Source organism: Ursus americanus, chromosome 11, assembly GCF_024610735.1.
Source record: "Ursus americanus isolate L20-20 chromosome 11, mUrsAme1.1.p, whole genome shotgun sequence".
Lineage (NCBI taxonomy): Eukaryota > Metazoa > Chordata > Mammalia > Carnivora > Ursidae > Ursus > Ursus americanus.
In genome coordinates, this window is record NC_142137.1 from 57,093,534 (window position 1) to 57,115,888 (window position 22,355).

General features: G+C 37.6%; 1 protein-coding gene across 3 annotated transcripts in view; it reads left to right on the plus strand.

Annotated features, from left to right (window-relative positions):
- The window catches only part of GRM1 (glutamate metabotropic receptor 1), a 391,937-nt gene that overhangs the window by 41,435 nt on the left and 328,147 nt on the right, over positions 1-22,355 (plus strand). The gene's annotated exons all lie outside the window — the stretch shown is intronic.

Here is a 22,355-nt window from a genome sequence, read left to right on the forward strand (position 1 = left end):
GTGTTTGAAAAGTATAGTCCAAGGATTTTTTTTTTTTAAAGATTTTATTTATTTATTTGACAGAGACAGCCAGCGAGAGAGGGAACACAAGCAGGGGGAGTGGGAGAGGAAGAAGCAGGCTCATAGCAGAGGAGCCCGATGTGGGGCTCGATCCCAGAATGCCGGGATCACGCCCTGAGCCGAAGGCAGACGCTTAACCGCTGTGCCACCCAGGTGCCCCAGTCCAAGGATTTCTTGATCGATGTGAATGTGAGAAAGAAGACTCAGGGATGCCTCCAAGGAGTTGGGCATGAGCAACTGGAAGGAAGAGTGTTAGAGGCAGGATGAGAGGCTCAGTTGAGGTCCTGCAAAGTTTGAGATGCCGTTTCAACCGGGGTGGAGATTCTGGACAGTTAGTTGCATATAAAAGTCTGGAGCTCATGGGAGACATCCAACAGAAGGGCTACCTCTTGCCAGATGGCATCTGTGCAAATTAGGAAAAGGCACCTTGTCTGGACCGGCAAAGCTCTGGACCAGGCCTCCACCTTCTTTCCCTTCTGCCTGGGAGCCTTCACGCAGTGTTAACCGTGCATACACTGTTGTGAGAACGGTGTTCAACAGGCCATTTCTTCCTTCCCTTCTCCATGGGAGAGCCAGGTTCTGAGTTTTCATTTCTTTCAGTCGGAATCACCTTGGAAAAGGTGTGAGGAAAGTAGGGGTATAAAGGCAGGAGGAGAGAGACACTGATACTAGCATATTCTTTTTAGGGGTAAAAGGGTCTGTTCTTCATTGGCCTTGCCTGATGGTGAGAAATGACTGTAGGAAGCCAGGAATCTCCCCATGGCTAAGAGACTGGTCCAAACATGCAAGTTTTTTTCTTTGTTTTCTACTTGTCAGTGACACACACAGTTCAATATACTCTCATTGTAAAATTTATGACTGAAAGATACTTCACTGGTTATTTACGAACTGTTAAGACTACTAAGTTTTGGTGATAAAATCTAAATAAGTGCATTTCAAGGCTTATTGAGAACTCCTAACTCAGTATTCTGCTAAGAAGTGTGGTACCCATTCAACACTTGGCATGCTTGCAAAGCCTTTTCTGTGCAAGTCCCCACATGGATTGTTGGACTTACTGTACGTTTCAAAAAGGAGCCTTTGCTGTGAGTGTATTATGTGTTGTCTTGGGTTTGTCGTGCGTGCCCATTGTTATTCTTTTGGTGTTATGATTAAAAATGACCCTTAATTTACCTTTCTTATTTTCAATTAAATTTATTATGAGTTTTGTGATTGAAGCCACAGTACAGAGTGAGTGATACATATTTAAAACAGAAATACTTGGGGCCTGATTTTCCATTAACTAGACTTGAAAATCTCCAAGCATTGTGGTTCAAAACGAAATAGGAATGATCCATACCCCACTGCTAAGGCATGCACAGACAGGTACACACAATACATCTATTCCTATCATCTTTTATGTGGATAGCTGGACACCTGGCTTTCACCCAAGTGGGTTTGAGTCAGTCGCTGCTTGGTTTAGGGTCTGCTCTTATCTATTCCTTTTCCGGTACTGCTCCTTTTTGCTTTCCTTTTCCCCTCTCTTCAATCACTGCTGCTCCTGTTCAGTCCTGAGGAGACGGAACTTTTCCACACCACATAGGCAGTGTTAAGACGCACAGGGTTGCAGTACAACAAACACCGGCTGGATATCTGCTGAATTTCAGAAGGAATACAAATAATAGCCAATTAGTCTATGTTTCCAAAAATTAGAAAATAAATCTCATCTCCAAATAGTGAAGGGGCCAAAATTGGACATCACCTAAATTTTTACCAGGAAATTCGAAAGACCTCTTTTCACCTTCAAAGATTATTTCTAAATTACCCAGCTCACTGTTTATATCCATAAGCATTTACTGCATCCAGGCACTGCTCCGGACACAGAGCTAATTCCGTACTTTACTTTAGCAGAAGGATTTGGTCTAAGAGGTCAGGAGAAGGCAGAGCAGCTCAGGGCTTGCCGTGCTGCTCAGAGGAGCCAGAAGGGCCCCTGGAAGGTGGTGGTGGTGGATGGAGGTGACTGGGAAAAAGGGCAGATAGTAAGCTGACAACAGAGAAGAAAATACACGTAGCCTGACAAAGGTGTTCTGTATTAAAATTCATTGAACAAAGCAGATGCTAGCTTAGTCGACATGTTAGCAGACAAACATTATTAGGAAAAAGATTTCCTTTTTTGCTCTGTGTTATGAGAGGAGTAGGCATCTTCAGCAAAAATGTCGCAAGGGCTGGAAATATTTCCTGGTGTTCCGTGTAGCACCCCATCTAAAGAATCTTCATTGTTATTCAGGTTGAGATCTGCTAGTGTGATGGAAGATGAAAGACAGGATTTTTGTTGCTAAACTCCTTCCCCATGCCAGGTCTGAACTGGCTTCTTTATGTGTTGTGTCTAATGGCAGTCAGAGAGACCTCCAGATGAATAACTCACTTGAGAGAGCAGCTGTAGAAATACATTGTTAAAAAAAAAATTCTGCCTGTTTAGCACAAGTGCTAACTAAGACTGGCATTTGGATATGTGTTGGTTCAGCTGATATCTGCTGGGAGTCATTGATTGCCCTAAATGCTGGGATGGAGATTAAAGTAAAGGAAGAAAGTGTGTTTATCACCATCCCCTTGGCATGAATTGTGGATGTAGAGGTAAAGAAAGACTTATGTTATCACTAGATTTAATATACTTGGAGGAACCATGGGGCAAAATTATCTCATGTTATTATTATTTATAGGATGTTTTGTAGTATTTAATACTAAATATTTCAGCAGGAACTTAGAAAACCAATATGGCTAGGGCACTTTAAAAATCTCGATCTTATATTTTGTTTCATAGAGGCTTTCTTATGGTTGTAAGATTGTGGTACCAGAACCATTATCACAGATGTTGTGTGAAGCCCACATGCTGGAAATCAGGCCCAGTAGTATGAAGTTTCAGAGGTGATTTTTATTTAAAAAGCAACACCCCATTCAGTGTCTTGGATATGAGGTTTATACAAATCTGAGGTGATGGGTGGGATGGGAAGACAGACCATCTGTGAGTGAAATGGGGGAGGAGAGAGGGAGGGCAGAGAAAAAGGGCTAACCTCCCATGAAGAAAAGACCCCAAATTAACCTTCTTTATTGGAATAGGTTGTTGGAGAACAGCATTTGTGTTTCTTTTGAAATTATCAGAACTTTATAAGAAATACTCCCATTATTAAAAACTTACACTCTTGTTCCAACTGTCAAAAAGAACACATTTTTTAAAAAGAGTTATTTATTTATTTATTAGACAGAGAGAGACAGCCAGCGAGAGAGGGAACACAAGCAGGGGGAGTGGGAGAGGAAAAAGCAGGCTCCCAGTGGAGGAGCCTGACGTGGGGCTCGATCCTGGAATGCCGGGATCACGCCCTGAGCCGAAGGCAGACGCTTAACGACTGCGCCGCCTAGGCGCCCCAAGAACACATTTTTTTAACGCCATGAGAGAAAACTAAGGCACAGATAGGGAGTCTGTCTAGCCTCCTGCCCCCCGCCTCCAACCCTTCTACTTGGTACCTGGAAATGCAGAGTTAAGTACTCTTGAGTGCAAAAGGCATAGGTCATATCTTTGTCTTCCTAGCAATCAATAAAGCCATGTCTTCTCAATTGTGAGGATGTAGAGATTGACAACTCATGGATTATCAAAAATGAAAACCAGACTGACATTGTCTTTTGAAGCTAGGAGTTGTAAAGAAATTATCAGCTAGAATTTTCATTTTCATTGCCTGTTTGTGCACACCCATCACATCTCTTTATTTTTTATTTTTTTTAAGATTTTATTTATTAATTTGACAGAGAGAGAGACAGCCAGCAAGAGAGGGGACACAAGCAGGGGGAGTGGGAGAGGAAGAAGCAGGCTTTCAACGGAGGAGCCTGTTGCGGGACTCAATCCCAGAACGCCAGGATCCCGCCCTGAGCCGAAGGCAGACGCTTAACGACTGCGCCACTCAGGCGCCCCCATCACATCTCTTTAAAGCCATGAACAGGTTAAGAGGTGGTTAAGCAGATACTTGGATTTCACTTTGTACTTAGTTTTCATTCTCTTCAGTGAAAATGGAGCTTGGGGACTTTCTGAATTTTTCTTTAGAGGTGTGCCACATTGACAGCACACCACTGTAAAGTGAGCATAGGACTGACTGACCGTCACCAAGAAAGCAGGTAAACATGTGATTTTGGTGGCCCAGAGAATGACCGTGTCTTCAAGAAACTATTAGTCAGAGAGAGGTAGAGTCATAGCTTTCATTGGGGATGGTGATTCCACTTTGCTTGTATGTACAAGAAGCTGATGTTGAGGCTGATGTAGCAATTAAGCTTACTCTATTTTATACATTTTGCTATTATGAGAATTTTATGTACACTATCGTATGTACAGAATGATAGTGCTTTGAACTAATAACCAATTTCTTTCCTCTCTTTTCCCCTTCTGAGTATACAAGCTTCTGCCTTCACTGCTTCAAGAAAGGAAAGATATAACAAAAAATAATGAAAATAAGGAAATCAAATCTTACCTTTTGTATTTCCACAACCTTGGTCCTGGGGGTTGGGAATGGGGGCACAGAATATAGAATTACCAACGATCCAGGGAAAGCCAGTTCTTTACTCCTGAAACTAGAAGAGGGTCCTTACATTATGAGAGAAGGGAGAAAGGCACAAGGTGAACAAAAGAGCTACGTGTTGAGTGTTTCTAGAAGGGCCTCTACCATATTCCTCCAGCCTGAACTTGAGTCCGTCAGGTAGTTTTAGGGTACCTGAGAGTGGGGAGGATCTAGGCCTCAGTGGGGTATGGGAGAGTGGGGTGGGCCATAGAGGGTGGAGGGAAGAGGTTGGTGTAGACAACAAGATTATCTTTTTGTGTTCCCAACTGTGGAGCAGAAATGGTGGTGTGGTGTCCAGGAATACAGGGCTAAGACAATTTTACAGTTCTTTGTATCCCGGTGAAGGTGAGGACAACACACTGTTGTCTGTGTGCTCAGATGTGGCACGGAGCTACCTTACACATTCCCACTGAATATCTCACAGTCCTCATGGAGCAGGAATAGCTAAATGTGCACCAAGTGCCCTAGAGGGATGTGGGGATGGCTGAGAGAGCAGACTTGAGTGGCCTTGCTGTTGTAGTGAAGGTGATGCGGCAGTGTCCCACAAGAATAGATGAGCAAGGACAGGTAGAACAATGCCCATCTGGGCAATGTATTTCAAACACCCAGAGTAGTTAAAGTACTCTGAGATAAAGGGCATCCTGATTGCAACCTGCTCATAAATATTTGGGGGGTGGGGGTGGGATTGAGGGTGGAAAGATGGGACAAGGCAATAGTGATAAAATTAACATTTGGGGAATCCGGGGAAGGATACATACAAATTCTTTGTATATTCCATAAGTCTGAAATTATTTCAAAATACAAAGTTAAAAACTAAAGAGAGAGAGAGAGAGAGGCCAAGAAATGAAAATTAAAGCTCATAGAGAGGTCTGGGTTGTGTTCAAGACTGACAGTATCATTTATTCAAAAATTGTAGCCTTGCACTACTGAATTCATAATTACTAGAAGCCTATCTTTTCACATCTGAAAAGAGAAAGGGAAGAACAGACTTACAGAGGCTTGGGGACTCAGAGTAGCAGGAATTGAAGAGGAGTGATAATTTCTTTTAAGTTGAAGTTAATATAAAGTGAACTGAATGTGACCTGAGGCAGCCCATAGTTCACAGGATGATAAGTTTGGAAAACTTGAACTTTTCTTGACTTAGTTAAGTAGCAAATGTCTGCTTTTATATAGAAGCGCTTATTTAAAATTAAATTAACGCCTTTATTTATTATTGGATTAATTGACAGAACATATTTACTTTTATATAATTCTAAGCACTTTGTGCTAGGTATTCTGGGGGCTATAATGAATATAGCTGGGTTGTAGCTATAAAGATATAATGCTTTAAAAGTGATTATGAGTCTTTAGGAGTGACAGACATATATAAGAACAATACCCAATGACAGAATGTAAGAATTACTATACAAAGTATATAAGTAAAGTATATGAATCTTTAGGAGTGACAGACATATATAAGAACAATACCCAATGACAGAATGTAAGAATTACTATACAAAGTATATAAGTAAAATGGAGATCCAGGAGAGGTTTTGTGGAGGATGCAGCATTTCAAGCTGGAGTTTGAAGGGTCAGTAGGATTTTAGTGGATAGAGATGGACATTAAGGGAGGGCGGCCTTAATGATAAATAAGAGCTGAATATGATAAATATGAGCTAAAATACAAGCACAGGAAGGGTGCTGAGTACAAGGTGGATGGGTAATTTACACAGGGCTACTTTGGGACTGGGTGTGGTGGAGGAAGTAGGAACATAGGCAGATAGGAGCACATTCCTTAAAGGAATTCATGGGTTTCATCTTTTTAAACATTTAACATCGTTTCCTATTTGTAGGTTATTTTGATATCTGTTTCAACATAAGGATCCAATAAAACACTGTATTCACCCTCCCCCTCTGCCCCACACCTAGTTCATTTTCCTAAACACCATTTATTAAATAGTTGTCTTTGACTTTTCCTTTCTCCACCCCCTTACACATCCAATAAATCACCAAGTTCTATCAAGTCTCTTGAATATATCTTAAATATTTTCATTTTCTCCATCTTCATCGTCAACACTTCAAGCAAAAATTATCTCTTACCTGAATTACTTGGACAATGACACCAGTAGCCTTCTTGCTAGTCTTGGCATCCACCTCTTTCCCTTCTCATCCATTTTAAAGAGGCAAATCTGATCAAGTCATCTGCCTGCTTAAAATTCTTCAGTAGCTTCTCATTGCCCTTACATAAAGTTCAAAATCTCTAATATATCACCCAGAGTCTTGATGATCTGGCTCCTACCTACTTCTGCAGATTCATTTCTTGCCAGGTTCTCATTAATTTCTCTATGTTCCAGCCACTGGGAACTTCTTTCTGTTCACCATGCCCTTCTCTATGCCAGAACAATCTTCACCTAGCTTCTGCTTCAGTTCTCGGCTTGTAAGTCACTTTCTCCTGAGCCTTTCCAGATTCCTGAATATAGATTTGTTCATCCTTTAAAATACTTCCCTAGTGCCCCACACTTCTACTTTTCCATATGTTTAATTACTTATTTTATAGGATCGTCTTCCCCACTAAACTATAGACTCCACAGGGGCAGGACCTTGCCTTTCTTCTCTTCTCAGAACCCAGTGCGGCTTGTGGTACATAGACACGATTATTCAGATATATTTATTGAGTAATCAAATATATTCCTTCTCCTATGGAATTGTGATGTATTCTTTGTTATATATTAATATCTTTATTTTAAAGTCTGTTCTTCGGTAATGTATTCTATTCCAGTAATTGTGATCGCCCCCCCAACCCCCACCCCATCTATCATCATTCTTCTATATTTCTTAATATTAATACCCCTTATTTCAAGTGCTGCAACTTTTGGATATGTTTTGATGTCATCTTAAAACATAAAAATTTATTGTACCTATTCTTTCCTGTTTATTTTTCTAGATTAGTCTACAAATCCTTAGTCTTTTACCCAGGATTATATAAAACCGTATTTTGGAAAGAACTGGCACCTTTCCAGTCATGTCAATACTTTACAGTACTTTTCCCATACAGAAGCATGTTAAGCTTTTTCATTAGTCATGTCTTTCTTTGTCTCTAAGGAGTATTTGCAGTTTTTTATAACTATAAAAAACCTGGAAGGAAACACAAGTGCGTGTTTATTAAATATCTGGGCAGAAAATGATTTTCTAAACATTAAAGCAGTAGAAGAGCTAACAATGGAACAGCCTGATTGATATAGCTATATAACCATGAAAACAATAGCATATGTTTAAACACATTATAAATAAAATTAAAGGACAAGTGAGAAGCTGGGAGAATAATTGCAATAGAGATGCCAAATGGCTTCTAAATCCTTACCAAACAAAGAAATGACACAAGTTGATAAGAGAAACACTAATTTTTCAAAGAAAAATGGGCAAAGAACTCGAGCAGATTTTACAGAAGGAATTAAAAATGACATAGCTTATTCTTTTTAAGTAATTCTGATTCTGACATGTCACTGCCTCAGCTGTTTTTAGATCACATGGAAGGTTCTTTGGTTGAATGACACCTTCCAGGTATTTAAAGTAACTAGATCCTTTGTTAAATTTAGGTTACAAGCTTAAAATTTTATTTTAGCATCTTTTCAGTGTTTTTAATTTAGATCTCTAGGTAAAAAGAAATGAATAAAAGTGGTATTTTCCATATCTCATGAAGAGAGGAGAAAGATTTTGGTACTTAATTGACTGTAAGCATGTGTCAACCAGTGTTCTTTTCAGTATATGTTGATTTCAATACCCTAAGTGTTTATTCGCATTTTTTATTGTTATTGATCTAAGTATTATGCTTTTAGCTGCTTAGAGGAATTACGACCTGAGTTTTCTCGGATAATTTCTTTTGTTCTATACTTTTAAAACAAAGAATGATACTTTGATGTAAGTTCATCATGCAATTGATGAGTTTATTTAACAAAATCTGACACAGCTGTCACTTTGCGCCAGCACAGTTTACATTCCGGGGATACATAAAGAGAAGACTATGGCGACTACCAACACAGTTACTAGAGGGTGTGAATGGTATATCTTGCATCATTATGGTTGGTGACATATATTAGATTTGAAAGTAGCCAACACATAGTACCCCTCTTTTCTTTCCAGTTCAGGAATGATTATGGAGAAATCAGAGACAGTATTCAAAGTACAACTTTTCTTTTTGTTAAGGTTAAGTTAGACTATTTGGCTTGACCTAAGGTGATAATTAAGTTACACAAATTCTGATTCACCATTCCTCCCCATAGTGTCCTACTGAATTTTGCTCACCTATCTAAAATTATAGCTTTCTGTCTAAAGGACAAAACCTGTCCCAATTAGTTTACAACATGGGTTGGCAGAAAAGTGTGTGTCCCAAGGCCAGACTACTCTGTAGGAGAAAGGGGCTGAGCCGCACATGCCCAATTACTTCTTCCCACAGCCATTCATCAGACAAGCCAGTTATGCAACCATGGAAGTCAGGGAGGGATCCACTACTATTTTTACTGGACGAGTAGAGTTTTCTCTCCTGTATAGTTTTGTGAAAGCAGGAGATTAGCACATTCTCAAATACTTGCCCAAGCTTTTTGTTTTCTCAATCTATTTCTTGCCTTGTGGTTATCTGGGGTATGACTATCTCCCTCAGGGGGAGGAGATCATGAATTTATCCTGTTTTACCTTCATGAACTCCTACCCCCAATACGACCGTTGTTCCTTACCTTGTCTTCAGAGACCACTGGTGGGCAGTGTAGACATGCAGTGGATCAGAAATGCACATCAGTTAAATCAGTTGTTAAGACCTTACTGTTGACTAGGATTAGTAGTCATTCCCTGTTCTTATCCCCATCCCAAATTATGTCTAATTTTGTGATCAACATAACTCCTTGAAAGCTATTCAGGGAGATTGAATGGCAGTACAACGGTACTCCAAACGTTACAATGGCAATAAAAAGATGTCCCCATATATGGATTTCCCATTCCCATGTCAAAGAGATACTCTGCTTTTGTCTGAAACATTAAGGTTCACAATTTCTGAGTTAAAATGGAAAGGAATTGACTTTCAAAAATCATGTCACCCAGTTTCTCTTTCTGCTCAGTGTCTGGTAGAGGCATGTACTCCACAATCTGGATAGAATTGGATTCTTGGCATCAGAGGCAGTTTGAGCTGCCTCATATTGGAATGAGTAAGATTCTGTCAGCCCTAATCTTCTCTTGTGCCTCAATTTGAAAATCTTTTCATTTGACACGATTATAGGTTCACATGTAGTTGTAAGAAGTAATTACAGAAAGGTCCAATGTACCCTTGACCCAGTTTTCCCCAATGGTAACATCCTACATGACAATAGTACCATATCAAACCCAGGAAAGGTTTACATTGGTATAATCCATAGGTGTTATTCAGATTTCACCAGTTTTTCGTGTACTTGTGTGTATGTATGTGTGTGTATGTAGTTCTGTGAGATTTTGTCATATGTATAGGTTTGTCTAAACACCACCACAATCAAAATATAGGACTGTTCCATCATCACAAAGATCCATTGTGCAACCCCTTTGTAGTCATACCCACACCCTCCTCCCAGTATCATCTCTGATCCCTGGCAACCAGTAATCTGTTTTTCATCTCTATGATTTTGTCATTTAAAGAATGCTATAATTAATGGAATAATATAGCAGGTGACCTTTCAAGGTTGAAGTTTTTCACCAGCACAGTGCTCTTGTGATCCATTCAAGTTGTTGTGTGTATCAAGAGTTCATTTCTTTTTATTTTGAGTGGTGTTTCATGGCATGGATTTGTTTAACCATGCCCCCTCAAGGGACGTTTGAATCGTTTCCAGTTTTTATATATTAACAATAAAGCTTCTCTGAACATTTGTATGCATGTGCTTTGTGTTGACAAACTTCATTTCTCTAGCATAAATACCCAGAAATGTTATTGCTGGGTGACATGGTAAGTATGTATATGTTTAGATTTTTTTTATAACCTGCCAAACTGTTTTCCGTAGTGGCTGCACCATTTTATATTTCCACCAGTAAAGTATGCCAAGAGTGATACATTTTCTCTACATCCTTACCAGGATTTGGTGTTGTCACTATATTTTTATTTTAGCCATTTTAATAGATATGCAGTAATAATACATTAGAGTTTTGATTTGTTTCCTTAAAGACTAGTGATGTTGATCATCTTTTCATGTGCTTATTTTTCATGTGTATATCCTCCTAGTATAATATCTCTTCATGTATTTTGCCTATATTCTAATTGTTTCTTTTCTTACTGTTGAGTTTTGAGAGTTTGCTATTTTTCCCCCTGATATGAATCTTTTGTCAGATATGTGGTCATATGCTTCATTTTTAAAGTTCAAAAAATGATTTAACACTTGACATTACAAAAGACCAATTCCATAGCCCATAACATATTACTTGCATTTTATTTCTGAGACTTAAAACAGAGGCAAAATTTTGAATTACTAGAGCCATAATCCCAAGCACAATAATGTTTTAAAACTCAGTGTTTAGTCTACCGTAAATCTCTGATACTGTCACCAAAGTTCATAATGGGAATTCCATGATGTTTGAAGAAAAGAAGGTAGAGAGAATTCATGTTGTTTTAAGTCTTAGTAGGATGCCAGTGTATGCCAGTGGTCTGGACACCATAAGATATAAATTTAAACTGAACTAGGACAAACCGGTTATCAATATTTTAGTTTGGCAACATGCATTTACCATCAATGGGAAGAAGAATCCACCTCTCGGTGAGCAGGTCTCTTGCTACAGTGACTGCCACCTGTGCCTCTGGCTGTGAAATCAGCTTCCTTGGGGTGATTTTTTCCCTGTCCCCACATCTGTTTTTCCCTTAGCTAACACCTTAAGAAAAGCTGCTGTTGTCTCTTCTAAAGAAGAATTCTCTTAGGAGTCCATGAATGGGAGGGATTAATTGTTTCATAAATTTAGGATCATCTTATTCAACTTTGCTGCATTTGCTTTTTCTTATTCAATAATGTCTTTGGAAATCCTGTCCGATCAAGTGATATAAATTTCTTAAAATGACTGCATGCTATTCAATGGTATAAACACATGACAACTTACCTAACTTTCTTGAATTGATGAGATTTAACTTTTGTGGAGGCACAGACTCTAAGGAACAGGAATTCTGTGATGGCCATTCTTGGTGTGCACACCTTTGGAGTATGTGTGCAGGACCTTTGACTTCTTATCAACAGTATATTGCAAAGGTGATGGGCTGTCACTCCTGTGATTATGTTACATTATAAAAGACTGTCTTGCTGGCAGATTCATTCTAGAGACTCTCTTTGTTGGCTTGATGACGTGGCCATGTTGAGGAGGCCCATCTGGCAAGGAACTGTGAGCCTACTACAGGTGACCAGCCTACTACAGGTGAGCCTACTACATTGAAAAATGAGGGAAGCCTCTAGCCAAGAACCAGCAAGGAGCCAGGGACCTCAGCCCTATAGTCACAAGGAAATGAATTCTGCCAACAAATTGAATGAGACTGGAAGTGGATTCTTCCCCAGTCAACTCACCAGATGAGAATGCAACCTGGTTGATACCTCAGTTGCAACCTCTTAAGACCCTAAGCACAGTACCCACCTAGGCTGTGCCTTGAGTCTGACCCACAGAAACTGAGAGATAATAAATGTATGTTGTCTCAAGTCACTAAATTGGTGGTAATTTATTACCTAACAATAGAAAAACCAATACAACCCCTCCTCCCCTGATTTTTATCTATCTATCTATCTATCTATCTATCTATCTATCTATCTATCTATCATCCATCTATCTACCTGTGTATTTATTTATTTATTTTTGCCTTGGAAAGAATGCTCAATAAATATTTTTGTTTTTATATCCCTATATATTGATGACTTGATTTTATAGGATAGATTTTTCAGGAGTGCGATTGCTGTATGTTCTTTATAATTTTAATAGATAATGCCAGAGTATTTTCTAAAGAAGCTCTAACAATTCATATTTTACCAAGTAGCATGTGAAAGTATACCTTTTCTTGCAACCTTACTGGTAATGGGTCTTAACCAAGGTATATAATTCTTTCCAGTCTCAAAGGCATAAAGAGATATCTTATTGTTACTTTAAATTTCCCTGCCTATCAGTGACTTTGAGCATATGTTCATGTTTCTTGATCACGAAGTTAGCTCCTCCATGAATATATCTTTCATATTCATTGCCAATTTTTTCTGGGTTTTTTTTTGGGGGGGGTATTCCTTTTTGGTTATTTTCTTTCATTTTTTTACAATAAAAGCATTTATCATTTTATGCTTTCTTTGAGTATAGCTTTTGCTGTGCTCCTTAATTTTTGGCTAACATGTTCTTTTTCATTTTCCTTTGATTTTTTTATTTTATCTAAGTCTAATCTAGAAATATGATTTTTAATTTCTAAGAAAATAAAAAATTTTTTAAATCTAACATGCTTGAATAGAAATTTCCTTTTAAGATAGTTTAAGGTTTCATTTATGTTCAATTATCTATTTGAATTTTATATATGTTTCATGGGCATCCAAAAATTGTCTATTCTTTACTTCTATTGAATTGATGGTTATTCAATTCCTTGGTGTCTTTACTTTTCAATTTTATTTTTATTTCAGATTTATATGAAAAGCAGTCCTAATTTAGTACTCCAACAATAGATATAGACACAGGTCAAAGATTGCTGATTACTGGTCTTTTTTCATTGTGTTCCTGAGATCTGTCTTGTTATTAACTTTTCTTCTTTAGAAAGTATACATGTTGGCAAAGCTTCTGACTTCTTTCATATTCATAAAAAATTGTCTAGTTGTGTGAAGGTCTTCTTTCCTTTTCTTTTTCTCTGTGTTTAGGACCAGATATTTGTGTTTATAACGTATTGTGCCTCATCGTGCTCACTTTGGCAGCACATATACTAACATATTGTGCCTCTGCCCTGTTGCTTGCATTTTTGGATCTAAGATCAGTATGTATTCTCCCATTAGAACCATGTCTCAGAATGCAAGTTATTACTGTCTGGCCCACCTTCCTTTTACTGTAATGCACTTTCTCTTGGTTATTGTCAGTTGTCCAAATTTCATTCATTTTTTGGGCATGTGCCTTTGGGGGATAGGTAATAACTGCATTTCTGTTAAAACAGCTGTGTTTCCTGGGGCCCCTAGAAGGTTCAGTTGGTTGAGTGTATGATTCTTGGTTTCAGCTCAGGTCATGATCTCATGGGTCATGAGATGGAGCCCCACATCAGGCTGTGTGCTCCCTGGGGAGTCTGCTTGAAGATTCTCTCCCTCTGCCCCTCCCCCTACTCACATGCCTGCTCTCTCTCTCTCTCAAATAAATAAATCTTAAAAACAAAACAAAAACAACCCAGCTGTGTTTCCTTAAAATATCTAATTTCCCATAACCACTTGAGATTGTTCAGATCTTCAAGAGTGATCCCCACTTGCTTTTACTGTAGAATCTCTATAGGCACTTTAAAGGCGTACTACTCATTAGTTTCCTGGATCACAGCTCCTTCTGGGGAAGCCTTCCAAATTGCTCTCTGAGATCTTGCCTCTCTTGCTCTTTTAGATTTCATTGTGTTTTCATCCTTTTCAATCTGGTTAATGTTAAAATATTTCTTTCTCTTCAAACACTCTCTTCATCACTTAGACCCAGGTTCATTCTTTTATTTCATTTTTTCTTTGATAACTTCCTAGCCTGTAGTCTGAAATCTCAACATTCCATCCAAGGAAATTACCTCCCACTTATTCAACATCATTTTTGTTCAGCCCTTCCTTGGCTTCCTTAGTAAATATCCTTCTTAACAACAGTGTGTTCCAGGCCAAGGCATTTTAAAGTATCTCTTAGTCTCTGACTTTGCAATCGTTTCATTTTTTTTAAAAAAAGATTTTATTTATTCATTTGAGAGAGAGAGACAGAGAGAGCACAAGCAGGGGAGAGGCAGAGGGAAAGGGGGAAGCAGACTCTCCGCTGAACTGGGAGTGTGGACATGGGGCTTGATCCCAGGACCTGGAACGGAAGGCAGACACTTAACCATCTGAGCCACCCAGGTGCCCCTGCAATCATTTCATTTGTGGTTTATTTTTCTTCGCTCATGAGTCACTAGTTCCTTCTTAGTTTTTTTAGTTTGTTTGTTTATTTGTTTGTTTTTTAAATAGCATCCATATTCTTTTGTGCGTGAGGGCACAGTAAATCTCTGAAATGCAATTTCTCAGCCATTTTGATAGCTAATCATAGCCTCCTTAAGGCCATAGGTTTGGAGAACGATTCTTAAAAACTTGTGAAAAGGCTGCATGAAGCCAATTGGTTAGTTTTTCCATAGTTTTCTTTTTGTCTCCTGTATTTCAAAACAGCATACCTAAATGCAATCTGGAGCAGCATATTTAGCACTATTTACTTATGCCTGGTACGAGACCTACTTCACTAGGACTCTGTGTTCCGTAAGTAACTTAGCTGCTTCTGTACTTCAGATACCCAGCCTGTAGATCTGACTGAGAAATGCAATAAAACAAGTTGAATCTGATCTACCCACAAGTACCTGAAGAGCCTGTGCACGCTAAAGCTCTGCCTACTTTAAGGTTAGCCCTTATTGGAGCAAAGGAGGTTCTTTTTCCTGTAATATAATCCCTGTCCCATTGGCCTGCTTTAAGTCATAGCTGTGTTGGTATAAATCAGGTCAGATTTAGCTACAGAGAACCACAGAGACCGTGATTACTAAGCCCCACATTCCCTTAATAAAAAAATCCAACCACATAGTGACAATAAAAGCCAAGAAAAACCACTGAGGTCAAAACCCAGGTGGATTAGGGTTTCTAAGGCATCAAAGGTTTCAAACTCTTTTCCTGTCTTTGCATGTACTGCCTACATTCTGGCCCAGAGTTCATTACCTGTATTTTTAGTTCTTTAACTGGTTAAGTTAGGGCTGGAGAGGGCCAATCGATAACATTCCTCTTTGCCTCCTATGTTTGCAAAAATAAACTGAAAAGCACATACAAGAATTTGAACAGTTAATAGGAAAAATATCTGCTTTTGTATTGATAATGATGGATGAGAGGATGTTGCTTGATCTACAGCCACACTTTGGCTCTGTCATATGTTCTCCTCTCTCGTGAGTTGAACTTATCTATTCATAACTTGGGGTCTTATAAAAAGAGAGCCTTTCTTGTATAGTTATTAACAGCTAGGAAGAAAAGATGTGTGTCCTCAAGACTCGGCAGCCTGAAACAGAGAAAGGAGCTGAACTATTTATCTCAGTTCTTCTCTTTGTCCTCCTTTGGTAAAGTATAGGCAAGGGGGAAGACAGAACCCTCCTGAGAAGAGCTCCCTCTCCACAATGGAAATGTGAGGAGTGGGAAGGCAGGTAAGTGCCCTCTATGATCTTCACAGCTTAAGAATTATTTAGCTTGGATTAGAATTTGGGTTAGGAAACAAGATTGTGACATGGAAGCCAAGCTTTAACAGAGGAGTAGAAGTGTGCTAGATTTTGGGAGCTAGAAAGGTATTTTGGACACAGAAGCAGCATAAATAAGGAGAATCATAAAATTGCAGCATGCGTTTAGGGAGCAGGGAGGAGTCCGGTGTGGCTAGAACACCGAAGAAAGTGGCTAGGGATGAGGGTGGAGAGTCCTGCCCGACGAGATTTTAAAGTGCACTTCATTTGTACTTAAAACTTTGAAATTTGTCCTATAGAGACTCATTTAAAGTACACAAATGATTTTGATATTTATACAGAGCTCAGCAGATAAACAGGGTCTGCGTGAACAATTGTGAACAAGTCTATGCCTTCAATTTTAATAGAATTAAGAAACAAAACTCAGATTAATTGGGGGGGGTTAAATTAGTATCATATGTAATTGGAGGAACTTTGCAAACCCAGAGAAAAGTCAGGCTAAAGAGACTCAAACATGTTGGCATCTTTGAAATGTTGAGATTCCACGCTACTAATCTCCTTTTACCTCATATTTAATCCATCGCCCAGGCTCTCAATTCTTTTTTGAAATAATTCCAAAGCCCATGATTAACTTTCTATCCCTCAACCTTCTTCACCTTTCCCAGGCCCTTCATTACCTCACACCTTGGTGATTTTTGCCTGCACTAATCTTTTGACAATCTTAATGTCTTCATATAATTTTGGCTGTGTAGTGTATTATTTTTAGGGATTAAATTCATAGTGTAATTTCTCCTCCCTTGCATGGATCTGGATGAGAGATTATATACACGAGACATGGGGTATTGGTTTTCTTCCACTGTGTGCATAGATTAAGGACACAGGCAGGCCTTCTGACTCTCTTGCAGATTGAATTTATCCTTCTTGTCACAAGTGAGATGCTGAATTGGAAGCCCAAATGCCTAATGTATGGAAGAAACAAAACCAAGAAGAAGCAAAGGAAGAACATAGACTTTTCTTCTAACTTTTAAGCCAAAGTGATTCTCATTGGCAACATTGCCCAATGACAGTTAGATTCTTACCAATTTTACCAAACTGATTTCTTTTTTTCTCTCCAAGGGGAGGAACAGCTTATAAAACATTTCTAGCGACACCAACTCTCTCCTTAGAGATTGGAATAAATTTTTCTTAACCTTTGGTTGGGGAGAGAAAGTGGGTAAAGCAGGAGGATCTTCCACCATGTTATTCATCTCATGTATTATTTTCTAATGTTTTAGGTCAAGTGCCTTTTTTTATTGGATAAATTTGACACGTAACATTGCATAAATTTAAGGTGTACAGCATGCTATTTTGATACATTTATATACTAGAATAAGGTTGCCATTTGTCATGCTATTTATCACTGTACATGCCTGTAGTATGATATTATTGCCATGTTCAATATACTGTATTTAATATACATTAAATATCTACGGCTATTGGGTATTCATTCCATGTTTGTGTCCTTAAAAGACCCTCAGTCTTATTCCCCCAGCCCCCATCCCCTGATAACCACTGTTTTACTCCTAAGTTTTTTGTCTTTTGTTTTTTACAGGTTTGATTTTTTTCTTATATTCCACATGTAACTGATACCATACAGTACTTGTCTTTCTCTGCCTGACTTATCTTGCTTGGCATAATGTCCTCAAGGTCCATTCACATTGTCACAAATGGCAGGATATCCTTTTTTCTCATGGCTGAATAATATTCGATTGTGTACCTATGTCACATCTTTTTTATTCATTCATTCATTGGTGGGCATTTGGGTTGTTTTCTTATCTTGGTTATTATGAATAGTGCTGTGATAAACATGAGGGTGCATATATCTCATTAAACTCCTGTTTTTATTTCCTTTGGGTATATTTCCAGAGTGGAATTGCTAGATCTTAGGTTTATTTTTAATTTTTTTGATGAGCCTCCATATTGTTTTCCATAATGGTTGGACTAATTTACATTCCCACCAACAGTGTATACAGGTTCCCTTTTCACTACATCTTTGCAGCACCCACTGTCTCTTGTCTTCTTGTTAATAGCCATTTTAATAGGTGTGAGATGATACTTTATTGTGGTTTTATGTTTCCTTGATGATTAGTGATTTTGAGAATCATTTCATGTGCCTGCTGGCCATTTTGATGTCCTCTTTGGAAAAATGTCTATTCAGTTCTTCTGCCTATTTTTTAGTCTGATATTTTGTTATTAAGTTGTATAAATATGTATTCTGGATATTAACTCTGTATCTGATACATGGTTTGCAAGAATTTTCTCCCATTCTGTAAGATGTCTTTTTATTTTGTTAATTGTTCCTTTTGCTCTGCAGAATCTTTTGAGTTAGATGTGGTCACATTTCTTGATTTTTGTTTTTGTTGTTTGTGCTTTAGTTATCATATCCAAAAAATCCTTGCCAAGACCAATACTGACAAACTTTTCCCCTATGTTTTCTTCTAGGAGTATTATGGTATTGGGTCCTATGTTTAAGTCTTTGATCTAATTTTAGTTAACTTTTGTGAGAGGTGTGAGATAAGGGTCTAATTTCATTGTTCTGTATGTGTTTTCCCAGCACCATTTGTTGAAGAGACTATCTTTTCCCGATTGGATGTTCTTGGCTCCCTCGTCAAACACTAATTAACCATATATGCTGGGACTTAATTCTAGGCTCTTTATTCTGTTCCACTGGTTTATGTGTCTATTTCTGTGCCAGCACGATCTTGTTATTACTATGGCTTTATAATATAGTTTGCAATCAGAAAGTGTGATACCTCCAGCTTTGTTCTTTTTCATTGGGATTACTTTTGGCCATTCAGGGTCTTTTGTGGTTCCATATAAATTTTAGGATTATTTCTTATATTTCTGTGAGGAATGCCTTTGGTATTTTGATGAGGATTGTGTTAAATCTGTAAATGGCTTTGGTAGTATGGCCATTTTAACAATATTAATTCTCCTGATCCACAAACATGACATGTCTTTCCATTTGTTGGTGACTTCTTTTACTTAATTCAGCAAAGGCTTGTAGTTCCCATTGTACAGATCTGTTACATTGGTTAAATTGGTTAATTTCTTCCAAGTATTTTATTGTTTTTGATGTTATAAATGGGGTAATGTTTTTCTTTTTCCAATCCTTCATCATTAGTGTAAAGGAAAGCCACTGATTTCTGTAAGTTGATTTTGTAAACCTGCCACTTTACTGAAATCATTGATTAATTAAAATAGTTTTTTTGATTGACTCTTTGGGATTGTCTATATATAAGATCGTATCATCAGCAAATAGTGACAGTTTTACTTTTTTTCCCAATTTGGATACCTTTTCTTTCTTTTTCTTGCCTAATTTCTCTAGCTAGGACTATGAGTACTATGTTGAATAGAAGTGGTGAGAGTGGGCAACCTTGTCTTGTTCCTGATCCTAGAAGAAACACTTTCAATTTTTCACCACTGAGTATAGTATTAGCTATGGGTTTGTCGTATGTGGCCTTTATTATGTTGAAATAAGTTTTCTACTCCCAATCCGTTAAAGGTTTTTACCATGAAAGGATGTTGTATTTTGTCAAATGCATGCTATACTTCTATTGAGATGATCATATGATTTTTATTTTTCATTTTATTGATGTGATGAATTACATTTATTAATTTGCATATGTTGAATCATCCTTACATCACAGGAGTAAATCCCACTTGGTCATGGTATATAATTCTTTTAATGTATTCTGGAATTCAATTTGCTAATATTTTGTTGAGAATTTTTGCATTTATATTTATCAGGGATATTGGTCTATAGTTTTCTTTTTTTGTGGTATCCTTATCTGATTTTGGTATCAATTTAAATCTGGCTTCATAGAGTGAGTTTGGAAGTGTTCCCTCTTCCTCAACATTTTGGAAGAGTTTGAGAAGAACTGGTATTAATTCCTTTTTAAGTGTTTGGTAGAATTTACCAGTGAAGCTATCTGGTCCTGGAGTTTTCTGTCCTGGGAGTTTTTTGATTATTGACTTGATCTCTTGACTCTTTATTAGTCTGCTCAGATTTTCTAGTTCTTTCTCATTCAGTTTTGGTAGGTTGTATATTTCTAGAAATGTGTCCATTTCTTCTAGGTTATATAATCATTGGTATATAATTGTTAATAGTAGTCTCTTATGATCTATGTATTTGTGTAGTATCAGTTGTCGTGTCTCCTCTTTCATTTCTAAGTTTATTTGAGTCCTTCTCTCTCTTTCTGTCTCTCTCTCTCTCCCTCTTTTGTCTAAAGGTTTGTCAGTGTTGTTTATCATTTCAAAGAAATAGCTCTTGGTTTCATTGATCCTTTCTATTGTTTTTCTGGCCTCTATTTCATTTATTTCTGCTCTGACTTTTAGTATTTTCTTTTTCTGTTAAAGTCAGGCTTAATTTCCCTCTTTTTCTAGTTTCTTGGGGTGTAAAGTCAGGTTGTTTGAGATCTTTCTAATTTGTTAATACATGAATTTATTACTAAAAACTTTTCTCTCAGAACTGCTTTTGTTACATCCCACAAATTTTGATATGTTGTATTTTCACGTTCATTTGTTATAATCTTCTCTTTTTCTTTTGATTTCTTCTTGAACCCACTGGTTATCTAGAACTGCGTTGTTTAGTTTCCACATATTCGTAGATCTGTTCACTTTCTTCTTGTATGATTTCAATGTTCCTAAATTTGCTAAGATTTGTTTTGTGACCTGCTATATGACCTAAATTAGACAATGTTCCATGTGCGCTTGAGAATACTGTGTATTTTGCTGCTGTTGAATGGAATGTTCTATATATGTCTGTTGAGGCCATTTGTTCTAAAATGTGATACAATCCCGATGTTTTTTGTTGTTGTTGTTGATTTTCTGTCTGGACAATCCATCCATTAGTGGTGGGCTGCTGAAGTCCCCTACTATTACAGTATTATTGTTTATTTCTCCCTTAAGATATATTGGTATTTGCTTAATATATTTCAATGCTCAGGTGTTGGGAGCATATATATGTATTATTGTTTTATCTTCTTGATGTATTAACCCCTTTATCATTATATAATAATCCTCTTTGTCTCTTGTTACCATTTTTAGCTGGGAAGTCTATTTTGTCTGAAAGAAGGATGGCTATACCCACTTTCTTTTGATTACCATTTGCTTTGAGTATCATCTTCCTACTTTTTCACTTTGAGCCTATGTGTGTCTTGAGCTGAAATGAATATCTTAAAAGCAGCATATGGTCTTGTTTTTTATCCATCCAGCCACTCTGTGCCTTTTGGCAAATTCAATCCATTTACATTTAAGGGTGGTTATTGCTATAAGGACTTACTATGCAATTTTATCTTTTGTTTTCTGGGTGTTTTGCATTTCCATTGTTTCTATCTACCTTTTTAAGTTGGTGGTTTTCCAAGATAATTTGCTCAGTTTCTCCTTTTCTGATGTTTCATGTCTCTGCTCTAGATTTTTGTTTTGTAGCTACAATGAGGTGTGTATAAAATGTTCCATAGATAAAATAGTCTTTTTTTCTCCTAATAGCAACTTATATTTATTTGCCTATACAGGTTCTGTCATTTTCCCCCTTCTCTTTTATGTTTTTGCTGTCACAAACTATTCCTTTTAATGAAATACCGTATGCAACTTTTATTTCTTTTAATGAAAAAGGTATGCACTTTTATTTCCACTTTGGAATCTCTCTGAGACCAGAGCCTGTGTATATTTCTTTGGCTTCATATCACATCAATGAATATTCTGAACAGAAATATTTACATGTAGTTGGAAATATGCAAAATGCATGTCATGTGAGAAAGGCTCACTACTTCTCAAGATCTAGATGAGATTGGCTTGAACTCAAGAATTCCATGTCTTTGAAAGGTTTCTGTCAGTTCCCAGGGCTTTATGTTTTCAGTCTCATTTGACTGCTGGTCTTCCGCTTCCACATATGGTCTCTTGGTTAATTCAGAGGTAACCCTCAGAATATTTGTTGGTTTACACTCAAAGCATTTGTGAATACACTAGGGTTGACTGGTGAGCTGATAATTAGGGAGATGCATCCCTTGATGCATAGCTCATTCAAAAATTTATTCATCCATATTATGCATTTATGTTATTCAAAATCCTTTGCAGTTACCCCTCACTGGGGTTTTCTGTATCAGTCCTATGCTCATGCATTTTTCCCCCATCCTTCTATGAGTCCCTCTTTTTACCTTTATTTTCCACACCCTAATTTCCATATTTCCCTAGAAATTCTAAATAATTCAATTTCTATTACGCAAAGAAATTTAACTTTCTCTAGCTCTTTTTCCAAACACACGTGAACAAATTCACTAAGATGCTTAATAAAGGACTGC